Raw genomic sequence first — 25288 nt, 5'->3', positions numbered from 1 at the left:
ATTTTTAGAAAAAGGTTTTCAATGAATGATGTTGGTCCCTAAGGTCTGACTACGGTTTTTTGAGCTTACCATTCATATCATGTATGTCATGCAATTATTACAGACCATGAACTAAATACATATACAACTTTAAAACAAATAATGTTTTCAATCTTCTTTTGCTCTTTTTTTTTTTATGGAATTCGCAAAGTGAATGTGAGCTTTAAGTCCTTTTCGACTTCCATTTCCCTTTTCCATGTGTGTGTTCTGAATTATTAACTTGTTCAAGTATTAGGAACATACATTAGTTACAAGCATTTTGTCAGCATTAAAATAGGGATCAGATTCAAAAAGTCAACACATTTTATAAAATAAAATAGAGAAAGACAATGAAAAAGAAGCCACATATCAATAAATGTTTTCACCAATCACCTGTATGAGTAAGAGATCCTTGATTAAGAGAGGAAGAGTGATTGGACAAGGATGAAAGCTAAGGAAGGACTTGATGACAATTGAAAAAGAAAAAGTAAGCCATGACTTCTTCAATATTTAAAGAAAAATGGTATTTTAATTAAGAGTTAAATAATATATATATATATATATATATAGACAAGCCTATAAGATTAGAGATATGTGCCGTTTATTAGAAGATTTAAATCTAAAAAAAAAAAAAAAAGATTTGGATTATTATTAACTATTATATAACAAATGAACATTCTAAAAAAAATTTATCTAAATTATATGTTATTTGCAAATTTATTTTTTGTCAACTCTAGATGGAACAACTTTTCTATAATATGCTCTCACATTACACATTGAGTTTATTTAAATAGATATCGAAAAGATTAGGAACTCTTAGCTTAAAAATTATATAGTTTTTTTATTGATATAAAAAGAATTACAAAAGAATCATATGTATCTAAAATATAAGTTTTTTCTTTTACACATGAAAAAAAAAAAAAAAGACTTGTGAATCAAAGCATTAGTTTATCTTCTTTAAATAGATCCCATGTAAATTATACAAAAATATTAAGTTAATATATTTTGTTTATCATTGACCTTTCAAAAAAGAAGGCTAATTGTGTTGTGACAGTCAATGGTGGTCCATGATACAACTTGCGACCATATATATATCATCTACATACACACATACATGCATAAATATATGTGGGCATATTTTAATACATTAAATAATGCATACATAAATATTCATTTTTGGACCGTCAAATGACAAAAAATGTGATTTTTTAAAACAAATTATATGAGATATGTATGAAAGCCAACTCAAATCTTTGACTTTCTTGTGATTTTGTAAATTGTCTAAAATAGGGAGCTTCAATTTGTAAAATAAAATTATTATTTCAGATTGCTTTAAAAACATCTTCTATTCATACAGTAATCATACAAGCAACGCATGGATGAAAAATGAAGAAAAGTAGACTAAATCTATCAAGCCATCCATATACTAATTCAATAGAATGGTGGCAGTTCATGCATACACTAGTCCATATAAGTAAAACGTAATTAATGTTGCTCCCATAGGCATGGGGCCGTGGAAAGGTATCAGCGCGTAAGAATGAGCATCGAGGGTCCAATTCCAGGTAGATACACTCACGGAACCAGCGGTACCTGTGGATGGTGAGAATTTACTCTATGAGCCAGCGAGGACCGTGGATGATGAGAGTTCGCTCTGTGAGCCAGCCGGAATCGTGGATGGTGAGAGTTTTCTGTGAGCCAACGGAAACCGTGAATGGTAATGAAGATGTGTCGGTCAAACGTCCAATTGATGCACGGAAGTCATGTCTGCATTTTAGACTTTACCTAATCAACGAGACTTAGGGGGAGGACGCTGATCTGTAGGTTTGGTGCCATACCAGGGGGTCCGAAGGGCTTATTAGTGGTTGGAGTTCCTATGTAATCAAAAAAAAAAACGTAATTAATTTTTTTTCCAAAACAAATCAAGAACATCCATGATTAATTTTTCTTCTAATTAAAATTACAAAAGAAACACCCATAGTTAATGTAATCATTTAACAAAAGAACTAAATTTGAATTGTCAATTGAATTAATGGTTTCAGTAGATTCATTGTTTGTGCAATGGAAATGTTTATCTTTATTTAATAGAAAATTCTATAGAATTACTAAGCTAATTTTTCATAGACAAACTGATGGATATATTTAGGGCATGTTTGTCATCCTTGTTGTTTTATTTTTTATTTTTTATTTCTATTTCTATATGATGAAGAAATAGATTATAAAAAATGCATTTATTTACGTTGTTGGTTTTCTGTTTCTGTACTCAGTTTTTTGTTGTTTGTGAAAAAATTGAAAACCAAACTTTATGATTTTTCAGATGTTTGACAATTCTATTACCAAAAATTTTAATATCTGAAAATAACTCTTTTGGATTAAATCATTCATTTCATACACTTTTAAATTAAAATAAAAATAAAATGATCATATGAATTTAAATATAACTGAAATAAAATATTCATAAATTTTAAAAAATGATAATAAAGTCAATTACAAAATATTTTTACTATTTTAAGTGATCGTGCCCAAAAATTTTTTATTGTAACGTAAATTTTGAAAGTATAACAATTAAGTAAAATAATTATAATAATTTTTTATTTCTATTATACTATTTTTTTTTTTTTTTAAATGTTGACCTTATTGGTCACGCCCGGTTTTGATTATGACAAATACTCATTGTATCTAATGAACGTTTGAGGTTTTGTGCAGGAATCAAGAATGATAAGATCAAGATGTGCACAAAGCAAGAAAAGCTTGAAGACCAAATCATATTCTTTGTAATATACTTATATTGGTCTGTAATAGTAATTAGGGCATTCGGTTTGTAATAAGCTCACGCACATCACATGTATGATTTACTACGTAAGTTCAAACCGAACCATGAATGAGAAAGGACCGTAGAAAGACCTTAGAGTGCCCTTCGGTCAACCGACACCAGATTTTTTCGGTGCTTTCAAATTGGACCCCAAGTGACCTTAGGATACACACATATTCACATATATTTGTTAGGCACTTGAATAGGAATTTTTTGGGTAGATACGGGACCGAAATGCACACTTGGTGCACTTTCGGTCGACTGGCCAATTCAGTTCAATTTGGCCCGGTCGACCGAAACCGATCCGGGTCAACTATTTGACCCAGGCCCGGTCGACCGAGCCCTTATAGGTCATTTGACCTCGATCGACCGAACCACCTGGGAGTCAACAGTTTGACCTCCCGGTCGACCGACCAGATTTGTACTCCAACTACCTGGTTGACCGAGGGGTCTTGGGAGGATTCCCAACGGTCTGGTCGACCGAGCCATGCAGTTCAAAAAGGCCCCGGTCGACCGAACCTCGGAGTTTTGAAAAATCGCCCTTGCCAGGTCGACCGACCACTCAGTTCAAAATGCCCCTGGTCGACTGAGCCACTTGAATCCTGGTCGACCGAACCATTTCTGGTCGACCGGACCTCTCGGGTTGGTCCAATTTTTACCGTGGTTAATATTTTTCTAAACAAGGTTAAAATGCCTTAAATGTCATTAAACCTTTCTAATAATACCCAATAGGTCCCCAACGATCATATTTTCTCCCTTACCTATATATACAAGTTCATTTGAGAAAATTAGTGTGGGATTAGTCACTTTGATTAGGGAAAATTCTTTGAAAAACCAAAATCCTATAACACTCATTTCCAAGCTCCACACACTCAATCCTACGTTCTCATATTGCCTACATCATTTGTAAGTTGGTTTTGAGTGTTTAAATTTAATAGGTTTGCTCTCCCATTCATATTTGATTGAGTTATTTTGATTGAGAGCTAAACCTAAGTATTCTTAGGAAACTTTGTTAATAAGTCTATCCTAAGAAGATTTTGATAGATCTTCTAAGATTTGCACCTTCGTTGCAACATCTTAAGAAGTTGGTATTTGTATTTTGGTTGCAAAAACATTTTCAAATATCTACTGTATTTTTATCTTGAAAATATTTGATGAGATATTTGCTAGTGTGATAAAATCTTTGTTACAATATTCGTTAACTCATATATCCCTTGCTGAATACAAAGATTGAGTATCCTTTTTACAAACCAAATTTATACGTTGCTAAGAGCTTCATATACATATATGTATTGAGAAAACTTGTTGATTGAAATATATGAAGTTTGGATAATATCTTTGTTTAAGCACTTAGATTGAATATTCTGTGATACAAAGATAATTTAAGTTTGCACTCTCACGCACTCATTACAACGATAGTAAATCTATTTGAGAGTTGACATCTTAGACCACATTGAGCTTACATACTAAATCATATTTGTGGTGTATATTATTGCGCGAATTTGGGTACTTATCTGCTTTACTTGAAAGCACAATCACTGTACCATTTCATTGTAATACACTTTGGTTGTATTTCCAGGCACGGGCCTGAAGAGGGAGACTAGCCCTGGAATAGTCCCGGATTGGCTTAGACCCGGTTAGGAAAGCTAGGTGCGTCGTCCTGTTAAGGCGTGTAGGTTGAGGTCAGTCTCGCTAATTGACCTTGTTAAGGTTGAGATCAGCCCTGTGTTAATTTGACCTGGTTGTATACGGTGTCGCTCCACCCTTAAGTGAGCTATTAGTGGAATCCTCCTGCTTGCGAGCTTGAGGCGGGGACGTAGGCACAGTTGGCCGAACCCCGATAACATATCGTGTGTTTGCTTACATTTCCGCACTTTACATTTACCGCACATGTATGTTATGGGTGAATGATGCATATGACTTAATTTTCATATTATATTTATCTACGCATTCGGAAATTGCATAGATTAACCTAGGAGAAAAAGTTTAAAATTCCAATTCACCCCCTCTCTTGGGAATACACAAATTCTAACAATTGGTATCAGAGCCTCATTACACTTGACTTAAACGTTTTTGCAAAAAGATCGCAATGGCTCAAATTGGTATATTCCCATTCGGTGAGGGTCAGTCACCTTTTAGTCCTCCTATGTTTTGTGGTGTCGATTACACCATGTGGAAAATTAGAATGAGCATTTTTATAAAATCAATGAATTTGAGGGCCTGGCAGGTGATTGTAAATGGAATTTGTATGCCTATAGAAAATGATATTAATTTGATGCATGCAAATTCACATGCCATGGACATGCTATATTGTGCTTTAGATACTGATATTCTTTATGAGTTTATGGCATGTTGTAGTGCACAGGAGATCTGGGTTAAGTTTGAAAAGAAATATGGAGAGACCCAGGAAAAGGAAACCATCACTCTAGAGATGTCATGTTCAGATGCTCAGGGAGTGGTAAGTGATAGGGATAGTGCATCAACAGAGCATGAGGTATATGATTCTCACTCTAACTCGTTTGAGGATTCATATGTTGAATGTGATGTCACTGCATGTATTGAATCATCTGCTAAATACCATAATAATTTTGTTGATGATTCTTATGTTGAATGTTGTGTTGTGTTTCATGCTGAATCATTTGTTCATAATATTGTTAATAATGTATATGATGATTCTTGTGAAAAGCATTGCAGCATATCGTACGATGAATCATCTGAGAATATTTGTGATAGTCTTGTTAAACATGCATGCAATGATTCATATGATAATTCTTGTATTGAACTGTGTGTTGAATCATTTGCTGAATTGAATACCAAAAGCATGTTGTCGCATGAAAGACTAGAAAAGACGTTATTGAGAATGCACAAGTTTCTAGTTAGAGTTTCTAAGCATAAAATATTTTTGAAGAATGATAATAAAAGAATAGCAAATCAATTAAAGGGGTTGGAAAATTTTCATGCTATTCTTGAAAATAAAAAGATTGAGAAAATATTGAAAATTATCTGCTTAGAAGAAGAAATGGATGATTATTCTAGAGCTTCGCTTGAAATTAAAAATGAAAAGAATAATCATAATAAACCCTTAAGAGTTAAAAAGGAAAACATTTTCAAGAAGGGTTCATCTTTTAAATCCAACTTTCATGCCTCATTGAGCAAAAACAGAATAAATAAGCATAATCTTTTACGTATATTCAATACCCGCTTATTTTGCAAAACTATGTGGCACATATGGTTTAATTGCTTGCTAAGAAGCGAGAGAGGACTAGAAAAGGAAATGAGATGGATAATCAGCGAAGCAAATCTCGTAGGACTTAAGGAAAAGCAAACTCAAACTGAAAATGCATTCTTGCTATCGTTTCTTTATTCCTAGGTTTGGGAGTTGTGACGATTGTAGTATCAGGAAGTGATTGTTGATTAAAACAAAAATTCTTAGTATGCATACTCATTAAGCTATCTTGTTGTACTGAGAACCTTTATCCACTTCAAAATGGACATGGCATGTACGCCCGGTATCTAGGTCTAATTGCTTAATCCCTGCCGTCATGAAAAACATAAAGTTAAGCAGCAGTTGTCCATTGTACAAAGTTAAATTTTAGGGCTTTATCTTATATCTCATCCATAGGAAATTATCACCAAATCACGATCATACTCGGTGAGTTTTCATTCGTTCATTGATTCATATCCTTGCTCCTTTATGGCATCATCTCTGCAGGATACTCTCTAATTACCATAGAGCACAAGTTAAGAAAAGTCGCATACTCCGTAGTGCCCTGTACCTAAAATAGGTTGATAAGTTAATTCTCGGTACGCACCTCACGTGAGTGATATCTCTTCACCAAGAACCCCTAAGAATTATGGCTATACTGTTACACATAAAATCTGGACCTTAAGGAGAACCTTGGATCAAAAATCAAGAAAAACTGAGAAAATCCACTATGCTCGGTCGACCGAGCACTGCAATTATAAAATGCCCCGGTCGACCAGCCATGTTGACTTTGACCCTTCACGGTCGACCGAACCCTCATGAACAAAATGTCTCGGTCGACCGGAAGTCTCGGTTTCCCCCTGGTCGACCGAAACATGTCACAATACACCCTTATGGTCGACCGGCCATTCTAGTTCATTTTCGCCTCAGTCGACCGAAAGGTGTCTGTACCTGGGGAACTTCAAGCGTCGGTTGATCGTATCTACTCTTGGTCGACCGAGCTGCGATATATATGTTGAATCTCTTCATTTTCAGCTCATTTGCGCGAGAAATCTTGAGAGATCCTTCCCCATTTCCTAGCAAACCCAGTTTCCAAACCTCATAGTTGCACTACCATGGCTCATATTGAAGCACACGATCTTGCACATGCCGAGGATGAGTACTTTCTCTCAGACAGATGCAAGATGCGGTACATACGGGAGTTCCGTCCCAAGGAGGCTATACTAGGTAAGATACTCGATTTAGTATTTATGGGCCAGTATTTTCAGAATATATTGGATATGTTCGAGTATCAGGGATGGAGATCCTTTATCTCCTACCAGCCTGGGGGACATTACCCGACGTTTGTTAGGATGTTTTATGCCAACCTTGGCAATGACGAGAACGGGTATTTCTCCCGTGTTTTGAGGACAGATGTGCGCTTTGACGCACAATACATATCTGACGTCCTAGACATTGGCCGTGGTGATTTTCAGTGCCCCGAGGTGGGTAACTCCTGGATCCTTGATCAGGGATTTACCGTAGCCACATTCGCCAATCTGACCATGTCTGACCCTGGCACTGCTAGCCAGATCCATCCTCCCCAGTACAGACAGTTCAGCTTAGAGGCTAAGATCGTGCATCATCTGATCACGTATAATATCCTGCCCAAGGCGGGATCTAGAGTGCACGTCTCCTTTTTAGATTGCTTCGTCATGTGGTGCCTCTTTGCTCGGAAGAAGTTGGACCTGCCGAGCTTGATTATCCGATGGATGATGGCCAAGACGATTGGCCACCGAGTGATCATGCCATATGGAGGAATCCTGAACAAGTTGTTCAGAAGTATTGGAGTCACGAGGATGAATGTGGCTTCACTAAAGAGGAGACGACCGGCGGACACCTTCTCTGGAGTGACCCTTAGACTGATGGGGTATGAGCTCGTAGGGAACGTTTGGGCGCCCTCTAGAGCAGCACATGTTGGGGCCCCACAGGAGCCACCACAGCCTCCACAGCCATCGATGGTGGATCTCATGGCTGCTATCTTCGGCTTGTCAGACATGTTCATACAGTTTCGAGGATCAGTACAGTCTGACTTGCAGGATCTTGCATCGTCATCCACTGCACTTCGGCAGGAGTTCCAGCAACACTCCATCTCCACTGATAGCCGCCTTACAGACTTGGAGCGGACCATGACAGCTGGCTTCAGTGAGCTGAGTGATCGCATTTAGGAGATGCAGGATGAGAGAGATCGGATGACAATGGACTTTGATTTCGATGCCGCCGATGGCGGTGATAGAGGAGATGATGGAGGAGAGATCTAGACTCCAGAGTTGTCCACAGATCAGATAGCATGAGCCTTGATTCTTTTTGTTGTTATTTTATATCATCTGGTCTATATTAAATAAAACAGCTTTTTTGTTTTATCTTGTACTCTCATGATGTTATTGACATACTACCTTGGTTATTTATGATATATATATGCATTTGCAGTCTCTTGACTTACATGTTCTTGTGGTTAACTGTGTGTAATATTGAAATGCATGAGTAGTATAGAATGCCTACTGCATGGCGGATGCAGTTGTTGAGAATTGCCTGCTGGTAGATGATAGGTTCTTGTGTGCCCTACTTCTATAATATTGTCTGTTTGAGAACGTTTTTGTGCAGGTAAAATTTGGGAAATGTCCTGTTTACAGCCGGCATGCTGCCGAATTTTCTGTAGGCATTTGCCCAAATAATCAAAACAATTACTTGTGTGTGCCAAATGTATATATTCATGTGAAGTAATTGTTTCATAATATGCATACATTTAGGGGGAGCAATCTGAAAATAAATATATATCTTGTCTTGCTCACAAAATATGTATGGATTATATCTACCTTTTTATCAAGTGTGGCCTGTGCTTAAATGGAATGCTTTAATCATAAAATTGAAACATGTTCCTGTTGCCACTGTTACTTGACTTGCCATATGATCATGCATGTGAATCTTAAATTTTTGGATCATTATGGTTATGATTTTTCTGGTTATAATTTAGTATGTGCACAATTGACAACCCAGAAAAATATTGCTTGATTATCTTAAAATTGGAGTTCTCCTTTTCATCAAGCAACTTCTCAGTACCTTTTGCACATACTAAAGGGAATATCTATACATCTATCTATGAAAGCAAGATATATTGTATGTCTTGCTAATTTGCTTACATGCCTTCATGACTTGTGCCTTCCATGTATTGAAATCTTACGTCATGAAATATCTTAAGGGTGTTGCATTATATAACTGGTTCATTGATAATATGTGAAAATGCACGTGAACTAGTTAGACTATATTTATGCTCAAACCGTCTTTTAGGTATCATATGCCGTGTGTCCTTAACTCAAATCTTCCACGGGTCTTATGATATGTTTTCATTGTTAAATGGTTTGTGTATATTTCTGGTTTAATCAGGTTTGCTATGTTATTTGAACCTTGTTATCACCAGATATATTGATTATGTGCACACCTTATACTTTTATTGCACAACTTGTCCAATTCATGTTCATAATTAATATTTCACTTGCTGTAATTGGACCATACTGAACTGTTTGAGTAGTTGTGGATAAATTGTTAGGAAATTTAAACTCAAACAGGTCATACTTATATAGGATATCTTTTGGAAAGTGCTATTTACAAACGGCACTCTGCCAAAATTTTTCAAAATCTCTTTCCAAAATTATCCTTGTATAAATGTATTTAAACACCCATTGCCTAGAACTTTAATTCCAGTGACCTTTTTTGCTGTTGCCAAAAGGGGGAGATGAAAAAGGCAAAAATAATGGGTTTCTTTCAATACATTAGATGCATATTGTGAGGGGGAGTCTTCTTAGGCTTAACCCTATATTTTTACCTATCGTATTTATCATCATCAAAAAGGGGGAGATTGTTGACTTTATTGGTCACGCCCGGTTTTGATTATGACAAATACTCATTGTATCTAATGAACGTTTGAGGTTTTGTGCAGGAATCAAGAATGATAAGATCAAGATGTGCACAAAGTAAGAAAAGCTTGAAGACCAAATCATATTCATTGTAATATACTTATATTGGTCTGTAATAGTAATTAGGGCATTCGGTTTGTAATAAGCTCACGCACATCACATGTATGATTTACTACGTAAGCTCAAACCGAATCATGAATGAGAAAGGAACGTAGAAAGACCTTAGAGTGCCCTTCGATCAACAGACACCGGATTTTTTCGGTGCTTTCAAATTGGACCCCAAGTGACCTTAGGATACACACATATTCACATATATTTGTTAGGCACTTGAATAGGAATTATTTGGGTAGATACGGGACCGAAATGCACACTTGGTGCACTTTCGGTCGACCGGCCAACTCAGTTCAATTTGGCCCGGTCGACCGAAACCGGTCCGGGTCAACTATTTGACCCAGGCCCGGTCGACTGAGCCCTTATAGGTCATTTGACCTCGGTCGACCGAACCACCTGGGAGTCAACAGTTTGACCTCCCGATCGACCGACCAGATTTGTACTCCAACTACCTGGTCGACCGAGGGGTCTTGGGAGGATTCCCAACGGTCTGGTCGACCGAGCCATGCAGTTCAGAAAGGCCCCGGTCGACCGAACCTCGGAGTTTTGGAAAATCGCCCTTACCCGGTCGACCGACCACTCAGTTCAAAATGCCCCTGGTCGATCGAGCCAATTGAGTCCTGGTCGACCGAACCATTTCTGGTCGACCGGACCTCTCGGGTTGGTCCAATTTTTACCGTGGTTAATATTTTTCTAAACAAGGTTAAAATGCCTTAAATGTCATTAAATTTTTCTAATAATACCCAATAGGTCCCCAACGGTCATATTTTCTCCCTTACCTATATATACAAGTTCATTTGAGAAAATTAGTGTGGGATTAGTCACTTTGATTAGGGAAAATTCTTTGAAAAATCAAAACCCTATAACACTCATTTCCAAGCTCCACACACTCAATCCTACGTTCTCATATTGCCTACATCATTTGTAAGTTGGTTTTGAGTGTTTAAATTTAATAGGTTTGCCCTCCCATTCATATTTGATTGAGTTATTTTGATTGAGAGCTAAACCTAAGTATTCTTAGGAAACTTTGTTAATAAGTCTATCCTAAGAAGACTTTGATAGATCTTCTAAGATTTGCACCTTCGTTGCAACATCTTAAGAAGTTGGTATTTGTATTTTGGTTGCAAAAACATTTTCAAATATCTACTGTATTTTTATCTTGAAAATATTTGATGAGATATTTGCTAGTGTGATAAAATCTTTGTTGCAATATTCGTTAACTCATATATCCCTTGCTGAATACAAAGATTGAGTATCCTTTTTACAAACCAAATTTATACGTTGCTAAGAGCTTCATATACATATATGTAAGAAAACTTGTTGATTGAAATATATGAAGTTTGGATAATATCTTTGTTTGAGCACTTAGATTAAATATCCTGTGATACAAAGATAATTTAAGTTTGCACTCTCACGCACTCATTACAACGATAGTAAATCTATTTGAGAGTTGACATCTTAGACCACATTGAGCTTACATACTAAATCATATTTGTGGTGTATATTATTGCGCGAATTTGGGTACTTATCCGCTTTACTTGAAAGCACAATCACTGTACCATTTCATTGTAATACACTTTGGTTGTATTTCCAAGCACGGGCCTGAAGAGGGAGACTAACCCTGGAATAGTCCCGGATTGGCTTAGACCCGGTTAGGAAAGCTAGGTGCGTCGTCCTGTTAAGGCGTGTAGGTTGAGGTCAGCCCCGCTAATTGACCTGGTTAAGGTTGAGGTCAGCCCTGTGTTAATTTGACCTGGTTGTATACGGTGTCGCTCCACCCTTAAGTGAGCTATTAGTGGAATCCTCCTGCTTGCGAGCTTGAGGCGGGGACGTAGACACAGTTGGCCGAGCCCCGATAACATATTGTGTGTTTGCTTACATTTCCGCACTTTACATTTACCGCACATGTATGTTATGGGTGAATGATGCGTATGACTTAATTTTCATATTATATTTATCTACGCATTCGGAAATTGCATAGATTAACCTAGGAGAAAAAGTTTAAAATTCCAATTTACTCCCCCCCCCCCCCCTCTTGGGAATACACAAATTCTAACAGAAAATATTAAGTTTCATTAAAACCAAACGGGAAAAATACAGACACAGAAACTAAATCAATACAACAATACTACTCAACCTCGTATCTTCTAATAATCTTATTAATCAACCTATCCAGGGTCTCATTATCTCTCCTAAAAATAACACCATTCCTAAGTTTTCACACCAAAATCAACTGGTGTATGTATTCCATGATCTCTGTTTAAAATTTTCTGATATATTTAGAATCTATATGGTTGATAATTCTGGTTGAAGTATGTTTTTTAAATACTTATAAAAAAAAATGTTAGCTTGCTTAACCTTAGTTTTAAGATTGTTTTCTAGCAAGCATAGTCCCTAGTACTTTTTGATGATATTAAAAAAGGAATTTTTTTTTTCCCAATGGCAAGAAATGAACTTATAAAGATAAATCTTACTCTTGCTTCAAGCTTAAAGGCATTCATGACATATGCTATTTTTATTTTTCCAAAAATCTCATGAACTTAAAATATATGAAGGGTTTTGTTGATTAAATGATCTTCTTAAAGAATACTGTATTTGTCATCATCAAAAAGGAGGAAATTGTTGACTTTTTGAGTTTTATCTCGTTTTGATAATGACAAATCACAACATCTCATTTGTGCGTTAAGTGCATAAACAGGTTAATGTTTCTGTAAGCATAAGTGACTGATGCAAAAGGGAAGTCAAGAAGTACTTAATCAAACACATCAACTGACGTATTCCATGATCATCAAAAGAGTAATACTTGAAGACTTATGGTTTTTTTTAGTAGTAATATTATTAGGTGTTAAATGTGCATGTATATCTTATTATTTAAATTGAAGCTCAATCCTGACCTTAGATTGACCTTAGGATCCCAACATTTTCATGAAAACCATTTATTTACAAAATTAAACTTATACCAAAAAAGTTTGAAATATTTTTTAGGTCAAAATAGGGCTAATATTCAAATTTCGAAAGGGCCTAGTTAACCAGCCTTTTAAGCTCAGTCGACTAAATAGAACAAATGACTAGAATTACCTTTTTTAAAGGGCCTGGTCGACCGGACTTCCAAGCTTAGTTGACCGGACTTCACACATTGAAGATCCAGCAGACCAAATCAATGGCCCAGTCGACCAAACCACGCGAAAAAGAAAAATCTCCTTGGGCCAGTTGACCGGACCGTGGGTCAGTCGATCGGACCTCTCGTGTTCAGACCATTTTGAGCTCTCCGCGGTCAAACTTTTTGAAATAAATTATTTCTTTATTCCCCAACAGCTATAACTTGGTTTTTCCTATAAATACCTTGCCAATTAACTTGGAGCATATTAGAAATTCATATTGAAAATATATTTGATCATCCTTTGATTATTGTTTATATTTTATATTCATTTGAGCATCAAATTTATTTTCTCCTCCTTTCATTTTGAAAATCCTTTTTGGAGAAAATCTTTTGAGTAATACAAGAAATCTTTGAGCATATATTCAACTCCTATATCTTGCTTGAAAAACTTCTTAATCTTGTATATCAAAGGTCAATTTTTCAAAAATCATTTTGAGAGCAAAACCCTAGCATTCTCCTATTTTTGTCTTGAAAAATATTTTTGGAGAAAATCTTTGGGTTATTTAAGAGAGCTTTGAGTGTATATTCATTTATATATATACTTGCTTGAAAGACTTCTTGTTAGGAATTAACACGAAATTCTCTGATCCTGTGAGAAATAAAAATAGAGAAATAATCACGCCAAAGAAAAATAATCACACGCACAAGACAATATTTACGTGGTTCGAAAATTTTGCCTACGTCCACAGAGTTGCAGGGATTTCACTATAATCAGGAAGAAAAAAATACAAAGAGTGCACCGTAGAATGATTTCTCTCGCTCTCTCTCTCTCTCTCTCTCTCTCTCTATGACGACCTAACCTAATCACCCAAAAAACGATAGTTTTATATGCTGTGCACAGGGTTCCCAATGGGCTAACAAACGAGCCCAAAAAATTTTCCCGGGCGTGTTGCCCCTAGATCCCCACGAGCATGACTTAGGTAGCTTAGTCCATGGAGCGAAGGCTTGGACCTCTCTTATTAAAGAAACCACACAACATTAATTCAAGTCGGGTCATCATCTAGATCAAACGAAACTAGATTCCACAAAGCCCAACACTTCTCACTATTTGATATTTAAAAGGTCATTTGAGAAAAATCATTTTCCATACTCTCATTCTTCTTGAAACAATATCTTCAAGAGGAAAACTCTAACTCTACTAAATTTCATATTTGAAATCATTTGAGAGTGCATATAGTTTTTCAATTGTACAAATTTGCTTTTGAGAAGTATTTAATTGTATGAAAATTTATTTTCAAATCATAGCCTTTGCAGTTTGGGTTGTGAACCATGGCCAAGTGAGGGGATATCACTTGGAGAGGTGGTTTCGCCTAGAAGGAGTCGACCAAGCGTGGGGTATCATTTGGAGAGGGGGGCTCCACCCTATTGAAGGAGTGTGTATAAAGTGGCTCCGCCTAATTAAGGAGTGGTTAAAGGAAATTCTCAAGTGGGTTGCTTGAGGCGAAGACGTAGGCGGGGATAGCTGAACTTCTTTAAAAATTGTTGTGTTTGCTTTCTCTCTCTCTATACTCATGTATATTTCCGCAAGTGTATGATTGTTTATATATTTTTGTAATTGATTTATATACACGCCTTAAATTTTGATTGAGATATTTGTGGCAAATCGACAAAATTATTTAGTAAAAGTTTTTAAAATTCCAATTTGCAACCTCCCTCTTGGGATTACACCATTCCTCACAAGTCATGCTAGAGATAGTGAAAAGAGACATAAAGCAACTTGTTGGCAAATAGTTTATTTTCCAATCAATGAGTTCCTTCTCAAACATGCCAACAATAGGATCCTAAATACCCTTAATTTTAAACTTGGCTCACAAGAGGAGGTCGAGATAGGTAATAGGGAAGGCTCCAAGTTCACTGCCAAAGAAACTTGCAAGCAAATGTCTACAATCAAAGTCCCTATTGAAACGATTCTACTTTTGCTCAAATTTACTTTTAAACCTAAAATTGCTTTAAAATTCAAGAGGATGCATCTAATAATAGAATTAACTCATTCTCACAAAAAAATGATACTATCATTTGTAAAAAGGAGATGGGTGATTTTCCATAACCTATTATTCTAAGAACGTACAACAAAAGCTACAATTTACATGACCAAAAGTCTTCTCCATATCCGACTTGCACATATTCCCCGTCAATGGCAGCATATTTTTTCTTTTCAATTGGGGGCCTACACTCGACTTGGCTCGCACAATTCTCTTATCCTATATCTCTTTCTATACCCCTAAAACTTCGTACTTGAACCGTTCAACTAAAAATTTCGACCTTAAATCAACATATCTCTCAAAATATAATATTAAAAATAAACATTTAGATTTGTTTATCGTAGAGCCAATAAAACCATCAAAACTTGCCTGTAGGATGGAAAAATAAACTCTAGAACGACTACATCATTGGTATTAAGGACGGTAGGTTGGGGTTCCCCGTGAATATGAAGTGGGAATGGAAGACTTGGAAGGTAGAGGGTAGTGACGTGAAGTAATGGCTTTAGGTACTAACTAATTGAAATTTTAGCCACTTTGATAGTTATATAATTTACTATTTATTTTGATGTGACAGATGGGTCCTCCTTTGCCCAGGTAGTTAGTTTCCTTAAATTCTTTCAAATTAATTAGAGCAGGTCATTGTCGTGTGGTAGAAGAGAGGATGTGTCCATCTGTGGGTAGGTTAGGCTTAGAGGTCAAACTCATGAATTTTCCTCTCTCTCAAAATATAATTTATTTTGTTAAAAAAATAATTGTTTGATTTTTTGAGTTTAACTATAATAAAAACTTGAATCAAAATTATATTAGCACTGTTTGGCATGTGCAAATATAATGAATCAATTGCCTCCAGGCGCATGAAGCGGTGGAAAGGTATTAGCACATAAAAAGGAGCATCGGAAGTTCAATTCCAGGTAGATACACTAATGGAACCAGCGGTACCTGTGGATAGTGAAAATTTACTCTATGAGCCAGTGGGGACCGTGGATGGTAATGGAGATATGTCCCGGGGGTCGGGTTGGTGGAACATCCAACTGATGCACGGAAGCCGTGTCCGCATTCCGTATTTTACCTGATCAGCGAGACCTAAGAGGAGGACATTGATTCGAAATTTTGGTACCGCACCAGGGGATCCGAAAGGCTTGTTGGTGGCTGGAGTTCCTATGTAATCAAATATATATATATATATATATATATATATATATATATATATAATGAATCAATTTAATTTATCATGTATGTCACAGCACCTCTACGTAATATGAAATTTATTTAATTTAATATGAAATAAAAGCATGATAATAAATAAAGCAATAAATATATTTTAAGATTATTATATTTGATTATATAGCAATTAATTTTTACTAATATTAATATCATCATCATCATTTAAATTTTTCTAATTTTGACTAATTTAATGGATATTATCACCTTAAATTAGTGATGGATATTAATTTATGGAACCTCTTAGATTATGTTTCCTTCCTATAATAAATTTTGAAAAAATAAAAGGGAATATAATTTCCATTATCAAATTTGGTAATATATGTAAAAGTTATTCCTTATATACTCATTATTTCATCTAACATTTAATAAGAAAGAAATATATAGTCATTTATCTAGTAAATATTTTGAAGAATTATTTATTATTATAGATTCATAAAATATTTTACATAATTATTTATTTTATGATAATAGCACGTGTTTTTTTTTACACAAATTATCAATTTTTTTTATTGTAATTAATCTATTTCTAAGCATAGATAATCTGTTCTCCATATATAATTTCAATAATATATGTCATATTTAACTTGTCACCTCGTAAATTGGCTCGATGAATTGTTTTATTCCTACACCTTATAATAACATGCTTCTAATGGCTAACCTAGGTCCTAATGGCAAGCTTTGTTGGAAGGATCATTATTATTTTCATTTGGAATAGTCCTTGTTTGGTTCATGAAATGTCGATCTATTCTTATAAATAGATTAGCTATAAATAGATTGGCTACGACTGGTTATGCAAAAAATTAAATTAATATTAAATAATAATATGAAACTTTTAAAGAGTAGATAAAAAGTGACTATTTCCTTGTAATACCATGCAATTGTCTACTCCTTTTTATTACTTACTGAATGAGATAATTAGGAATATATAAATAAGGAATATTCCCTCTACTCCCAACTTTTATATATATTTCATCTTATTCCAAGAATAACTATTCCGCGAACCAAACATAATGTAAAGTATTTCCCTAATTATTAATTGATGTCAAAAAGCTTTAATTTCCTTTAATGGTCTTTGCATGTGCGCGTGTGTGTGTATAAATATATTATATTTTTAAGTTTTATAACCAAACCACCAAAAAAGGCGCATCACGAGGTAGCTCAAATTTTTCGAGAATCTAACACAAACTAGATAAGTATATTAGTGCATATACCCCTAGTAAATTTATTGATCTTTGACTTTAGACGTGACGGGAAGCCCACTCAATCTTGACATTACATTCTAATCTTGATTTCATGCTTAAAACTAATTATTAGCATAAATGCAGCTAGTCTTCACACAGTTTAAGATACATTAATGAATACCAACTTGATTCAAAAGTTTAAAGTGTAGGCTTTGAGCCAACTCAGTTATATAAGTCACTCATCCTCTCCTTAAATTTTTGATATGAGACAACTCTCACGAGTGAAATTTAACAAACTCCCCTTTGAGCATAAATCATCTTCCTTAAGACCTAGCTCGATTCTCTAATAGTCGCTTAAGTGGGTATTATCAATATGCCTTTTGTACCTCGAATTGCATTCCATGTACTTTAAAATCAATCTTATCTCCGGCACTTTGACCCCATTTGAATCCATTTACCAAACTTAGATAATCCTTAATGGCTTCAATCACACATTTGGTCCTACAATTGTTAGCACATCAAGAGAATTTGCTTTTGCACCATAATTTTACAGTTTTGTTTCCTTAGAGTTATGAATCATTGTTTGAGATACCACTTTTCAAGATATAGGAAATATTCACGAGAACTTGATATACACGAATAAGCACCAACTTCACCCAAAAAGTTAAAATTGTTATCCCAAATCACAACTCAAGAGCATGTGAATTGGGTTTGATAAAAATTAAGTGCTTGAGTATCAATTTTAAACAAATCCACAAAATATGACTATCCTAAGGGAAGAGAGAAAAACTTTTTTTTTTTTATAGTGGTTTGACTATCCTAAGCCTACTTCCACTCTCTCAAGCCCTCAACCACCTCGACGTTCCACTATCAACAAATGAACTTACAACTTTTGTTTTCATGATGGTTAAGGAAACCAATTACACCATTTTTAACTCATAAGGATTGGCAAACGACTTGAAGGTCAAATATGAATACAAAAGCTCTCAAAGCAAATATCAAATTATGGCGCACAAGAAGTTTTGGTTTTTCTCTCATAAAAAGAGGATAAGAAAATTATGAGATTTTATTTTCCAATGGGTACTCTATAAAACAAAGATGTAGATCCAAATTTATAAATAAAAAAAACACTCATTTTTTTCATTCTCAAGCTTCTTCAAAGGTGATTACTTTGAAAAATGATATTTACTTGTTTAAACTTGAAGAGAATGTAGGTTTTTGGTGGAGGAATCACAAACCTGCTTTGAAATATGATTTTTAAAAATTTAAAAGGTTCTAAAAAATATCCAAAACTCACATCATGGGTGATAATTCTAAGTTTTGTTAAAAACTTTGCGAATATGAACATCTTAGAATCCTTTTAAAAAATGAAAAATCGATTTTTTTTTTTTTTGGTGGAAACCCCATAAAAACCTTTGGAATAATAGTAATCAAACTTGACCAACACAATCCAAAGAGTGTTTAGATTTGAATACATCATGAATTTTCTAGAAAAATCTAGAAAAAATGACAAAAAGTAAGGCCTCTAGATTTGCCGATTGTCACTAAATCTTATACAAATTGCTGAAAAACCCTATAAGAGTATCAAGGTCACAATCAAAAGCATTTCTATTCATAGGAATATCCTATAAATCCCCTAACTAGCGAAATCCATATTTTCGCTAATGAAGGAATTTTTTCACAAGCTAGTTGAAGAGGTAAGGAAAAGAGAAGCTGAGTTGAGGTTCACCACATAAACATCATGCTAGAAGAACACATTCTCTCCATTCCCCACATGAAAGGAGATGAAAGAGAAGAATTTATCCCATCAAACTATGATATATCTTCAAACACTTGTACTGTGAACTTCCTTTAAATCTTCACATACCTAACCAATATGATGGAGATACTTGAAACAATGGCATCACTCCAAAATGATTTTTCTCTCATGAATCTCCAAAGTCATTTCCACAAAAAGGACATTATTTAAGATAATAAGGAATCTTAGACCAAGGCTACCCTTTTACAAACGTTGTTTAACGATTCCTTGTCTAACAAGATGGCATTTGAAAATCTTACATGCAATCCCTCAAAGGAATCTTCTTTGGATACCCTCCAATCTCTTGGCAAACATACTAGAGATAGTGAAAAGAGACATTAAGTAAGCGAGGAGATTGAAAAAAAGTAATTTTAACTAAAGTGAGTCTGTGACTTTCGGACAAATAGTTTATTTTCCAACCAATGAGTTCTTTTTGAAACATGTCAATAATAGGATACTAAATTGTTGAGAATTCCACTTGTCAACTTGTCTCACATTGGAAAATTAGAGTGGATAATAGGTGCTTATATACATGATTGGGCCCAAGACCTAATAGGTTTAAGCTTTTGGGTCAAGTTGGTATTCACTCATGTGTATCAAACCCACCCATGGACTCCTCCAATCTTAACATAAATATCCTTGGTTTTAAACTTGGCTTATAAGGGGAGGTCGAGATAGGTAATAGGGAAGGCTCCAAGTTTACAGCCAAGGAGACTTGCAGGCAAATGTCTACGATCAAAGTCCCTACTGGAACAATTCTACTTTTACTCAAATTTACTTTTAGGCCTGAAATTGCTTTAAAACTCAAGAGGATGCCTCTAATAATAGAACTTGCTCAGACCCATTCTCACAAAAAATGATACTGTCATTTGTAAAAAGGACATAGAGCGATTTTCCAGAACCTATTCTTCTAAGAATGTACAACAAAAAACTATAATTTACATGACCAAAAGTCTTCTCCATATTGCACATATTTCCTGTCAATGATAAGAGATTTTTTTCTTTTCAATTGGGGGCCTGCACTGGACCTTACTTGCACACCCCTGAAGCTTCGAATTTGAAATGTTCAACTAGAACAAGGACTCTATCCTTGGCATTAAGGATAGTAGGGTGGGGTTCCCCTTGAATGTGAAATGGGAATGGAAGACTTAGAAGGTAGAGGGCAGTGACATGAAGTAAATTACGCAGTATATTATATATATAGGTCATTAGTCTACGTTTAGGTACTTACTAATTGAAATTTTAGCCACTTTGATTGTGATTTTTACTTTTTAAATTGATGTGATAGATGGGTCCTTTTTTTCTTTTTCTAGGTACTATGTAATTTCCTTATGTACTTAAATTCTTTCAAATTAATGTGTGAATGAATGGTAGAAGAGAGGATGTCTGCATCTGTGGTTAGGTTAGGCTTAGAGGTCACCCTCCCTGCTTTTACCCAATCAAGCTCATGAATTTTCCTCTCTCTCTCTCTCTCTCTCTCTCTCTCAAAATTATATATATTTTGTTAAAAAAGTAATTTTTTGATTCTTTTGAGTTTAATTCTAAATAAAAAACTTGAATGAAAATTATATTAGCACTGTTCGGCATGTCACTGCACCTTTGCGTACTCTGAAATTTATTAATTTAATACAAAATAAAAGCATGACAATAGATAAAGCAATATTTACATTTTAAGATTATTATATTTTATTATATAGTAATTAACTTTTACAAATATTAATATCATCATCATTTAAATTTGTCTAATTTTGACTAATTTAATGGATATTATCACCTTAAATTGGTGATTGATATTAATTTATTGAACCTCGTAGATTATCAAATTTGGTAATATAGGTAAAAGCTATTCCTTACATACTCATTATTTCATCTAACATTTAATACGAAAGAAATATATAGTCATTTATCTAAAAAATATTTTGAAGAATTATTTATTATTATGGATTCATAAAATGTTTTATATAATTATTTGTTTTATGATAATAACATATGTTTTTTTACACAAATGATCAAATTCTTTTATTGTAATTAATCTATTTCTAAGCATAGACAATTCATTCACCATATTTAATTTCAATAATATATGTCATATTTAACTTGTCGCCTTTTAAATTAGCTCAACTAATTGGTTTATTCCTACACCTTGCTATCGATGGCTAACTTATGTCCTAATGGCATGCTTTGTTGCAAGGATCCATTATTATTTCCATTTGGAATAGTCCTTGTTTGGTTCGTGAAATGCCGATCTATTCTTATAAATAGATTGGCTACAATTGGTTATACAAAAAATTAAAGTGTTATTAAATAATAATATGAAACTTTTTAAGAATAGATAAAAAGTGACGATTTCCCAATATTACCATGCAATTGTCTACTTCTTTTTTATTACATATTTCCCAACTTTTATATATATTTCATCTTATTCCAAGAATAACAATTCCATGAACCAAACATAATGTAAAGCATTTCCCTAATTATTAATTGACGTCAAAAAGCTTTAATTTCCTTTAATGGTCTTTGCTCATGTGTGTGTATAAATGTATTACATTTTTAGGTTTTATAACCAAAATACCAAAAAAGGTGTGAGGTAGCTCAAATTTTTCGAGAATCTAACACAAACTAGATGAGTATATTAATGAATATACCGCTAGAAAATTTATTGATCCTTGACTTTAGACGTGACAGGAAGCCCACTCAATCTTGACATTACATTCTAATCTCAATTTCATGCTTAAATCTAATTATTAGCATAAAAGGCGGTTAGTCTTCATGAAGGATTATCAACTTGATCCAAAAGTTTAAAGTATAGGCTTTGGGCCCATTCAGGTATATAAGTCACTCATCCTCCTCTTAATTTTTTTATATGAGACAACTCTCACGAACAAAATTTAACAAACTCCCCTTCAGGTCTAAAAGCAAACAACCAGAAGTCAAATTTGTTTGCAGCTAGGATTAATTTTCAGGACATGCAGGAAATTAGGGAGCTTACTGAATTTGCTGAAGGTGAGTTCCCATTTAGATATCTTGGTATTCCCCTTGCTCCCACAAGACTGAATGTTATGCACTATACTCCCTTGATAAACAAAATTGGCAATCTGTTCAGTTCTTGGCCGAGAAATACTTTATCTTTTGTAGGTAGATTGGAACTTGTTACTTCAGTTATTCAAGGGGTTGAATGATTCTAATTGGCCATTCTGCCTATCCCCAAGGCTTTGGTGAACCACATAATTAAATTATGCAGGGCTTTCATTTGGGGTGGGAGAAAAAAGCCACTAGTTACTTGGAAAGTTGTTTGCCTCCCTAAAGAAAGGTTGTTTGAGAGTGATTGAGCTCAACACCTGGAACAATTCCCTTCAGGCGAATGCCTTGTGGAATATTCAGGCTAAGGAAGACTCTTTGTGGTCTAAATGGGTAAACCATAATTATTTGAAGGGAAGAATATTTGGGAAGCCAAAAGTAAGCATGATGACTCTCCTCTATTTAAAGAGATGGTGGAAATAAAGAACATAATTATTGAGGAGATTTCTGATCTTGCTACTGCTGATAACCAATTTAGAACTAGGCATCAGGAAGATAGCCTTTGTTGTAAAATGATCCATCACCACTGGAGAGACAAAGAAAGGAGAGTCCACTGGAAGGTAGAAGTGTGGAAATCTAGCTGCTACCCGAAAATATGCTTTTGTTCTTTGGCTTGCGATCAAAGGAAAATTTTTAACTAACGATAAACTGGTTGATTCAGACCAGGTTTGTTCCCTGTGCAGGCCTGAAGTGGAATCTACTGACCACCTATTCTTCAAATGCACCCTATTAGATTCAATTTTGGAGCTTTCTAAGGAGCTAGTTAGGAATTACATATTTCCCAACTTTTATATATATTTCATCTTATTCAAAGAATAACAATTCCACGAATCAAACATAATGTAAAGCATTTCCCTAATTATTAATTGATGTAAAAAATCTTTAATTTCCTTTAATGGTCTTTGCTCAATGTGTGTGTATAAATGTATTACATTTTTAGGTTTTATAACCAAAATACCAAAAAAGGTACGAAGTAGCTCAAATTTTTCGAGAATCTAACACAAACTCTATAAGTATATTAATGAATATACCGCTAGTATATCTCTAGAGTGTTGGTTGTGTTTTTGTTTTTATTTTCTTTGTTAGTTATGTTTTAATTTTGTTATCCTAATTTGGTTGGTTGCTGGTGTTGGTCTTTTTTTGGGAGGGTTTTTCTGCACTCGTCTTTTTGTCTTATCTTGTAACCATGGTATTCCTCCGCCAAAAGTGAGGGTATATTAATAAATAAATGGAGGTGTCGTCCTCTTTTATTAAAAATAAATAAATTTATTGATCCTTGACTTTAGACGTGACGGGAAGCCCACTCAATCTTGCCATTACATTCTAATCTCAATTTCATGCTTAAATCTAATTATTAGCATAAAAGGCAGTCAGTCTTCATGAAGGAATATCAACTTGATTCAAAATTTTAAAGTGGAGGCTTTGGGCCTGTCGCGATGTCCCGGACCCCGTCAAAGAACCACTCTCCGGCAAAAATGTGGGTTCGGCTGCGAACTGGGAAAAATGGATGCGTGATTTTGAAAAAATATTTTCGTGAAAAAGTAATGTGTGATGAAGTCGTCACTATCCTTTTGGAGTGCGGTTAGAACATTTGATTGTTACCCCGTTAGGGGTTGAATCGGTCTGCTTCACTAGAGTCGGGTTCGGGAGTACTGTTGCGCGAGGGTAAGATATTAGCACCCTCTGCGCGCCTGTTCTTACGAACGGTATCAGATTAATTAAAAATTATCCCAAAACAAATTTAATAAGCCTTCCAAAATTACTCCCTTCCAAAAATCAAAGAAAATGCACAAAATAAAATTCTATATAAGTATTCCCTCATAACCGAGGCAATTTAATACTCCGAATAGTCCATACCCTTTGTTACAATCATCGGAATGAAAAATTATGAAAATAGAATACAAAAATACACTCCCGGAGTTTTGAAATCTGTAGGATTTTTCTAAGTATGACAATAATATTCTAGGAGGTTTTCGGACTCGTTCAGGACAAAAACAAATCTCAAAAATATTGTTTGTGATTTTTCAAAGACTTTTCTAGATTTTTGTGATTTTTTCAAGTGCAAAGACTTTTTTTTAAATTTTTGATTTTTTAATATTTTTTCTGAAGTAATTAAATAACAAAGGGGAATTAAGGCAAAATTCGCGAAAAGTGAAAAAAAAAATGGGAAATAAAATGGAAGGGTAAACCGATTTCATACCGGTTCAGAAGACCCAACTGGTTCGGGACAGAACCGGTCCAAGAAGGTCTTGTTGGGAAAAAATATAATATATATATATATATACGAACAAATTCCCACAAGTAAATCAATGGAGTAATGCAAATAATAAAAAAATTGAGACACAAGAAATTTAACGCGATTCCCTCAAATGTTGAGGTACGTCCACAGGGCACGGCGGTCCAAATCCACTATCACCAAATATGTTGTACAAAGTGGATACAAAAGGCATAAGCCTTACAAATACACAAAAGTGTATAAACAAATGTAACAAGATGGAAATGTCTCACCAAATATTCTGAACAAAACTCCAAAAAACCAACCAAAATGAGCACAACCAGAGACGCAGCCGGAGACGCACGAAGAAGAAGAAGCAGCAGCAGCAGCTTGCTGCAATGAAGAAGAAAAATGGCGCTGGTGCTGACTGCAGGTTGCTAGCTGCAAGTGCTGGGAGCTGGGTAAGGTTTTTTGTAAGTGGAAACAGAATGAATGAAAATGGGAGAGGTGGCAGCTAGCCGGAAAAATGGAGCCAAAAATAAAAAAGGAGATGA

The 25288-nt window shown here is 34.8% G+C and overlaps 1 protein-coding gene across 1 annotated transcript in view; it reads right to left on the bottom strand.

Annotated features, from left to right (window-relative positions):
* Positions 1-1318: 1318 nt before the first annotated feature.
* Positions 1319-25288, bottom strand: part of LOC131153623 (uncharacterized) — an 81845-nt gene continuing 57875 nt past the window's right edge. Inside the window, exon 17 of the transcript XR_009136285.1 lies at positions 1319-1889. The gene's annotated coding sequence lies outside the window, so the exon portion shown is untranslated. The remainder of the gene's footprint in view (positions 1890-25288) is intronic.

The sequence above is a fragment of the Malania oleifera genome, chromosome 4 (genome assembly GCF_029873635.1).
Source record: "Malania oleifera isolate guangnan ecotype guangnan chromosome 4, ASM2987363v1, whole genome shotgun sequence".
NCBI classification, from domain to species: Eukaryota; Viridiplantae; Streptophyta; class Magnoliopsida; order Santalales; family Ximeniaceae; genus Malania; species Malania oleifera.
The sequence above is the reverse complement of the archived record's forward strand: the minus strand, read 5'-3'. Positions and strand labels throughout refer to the sequence as shown.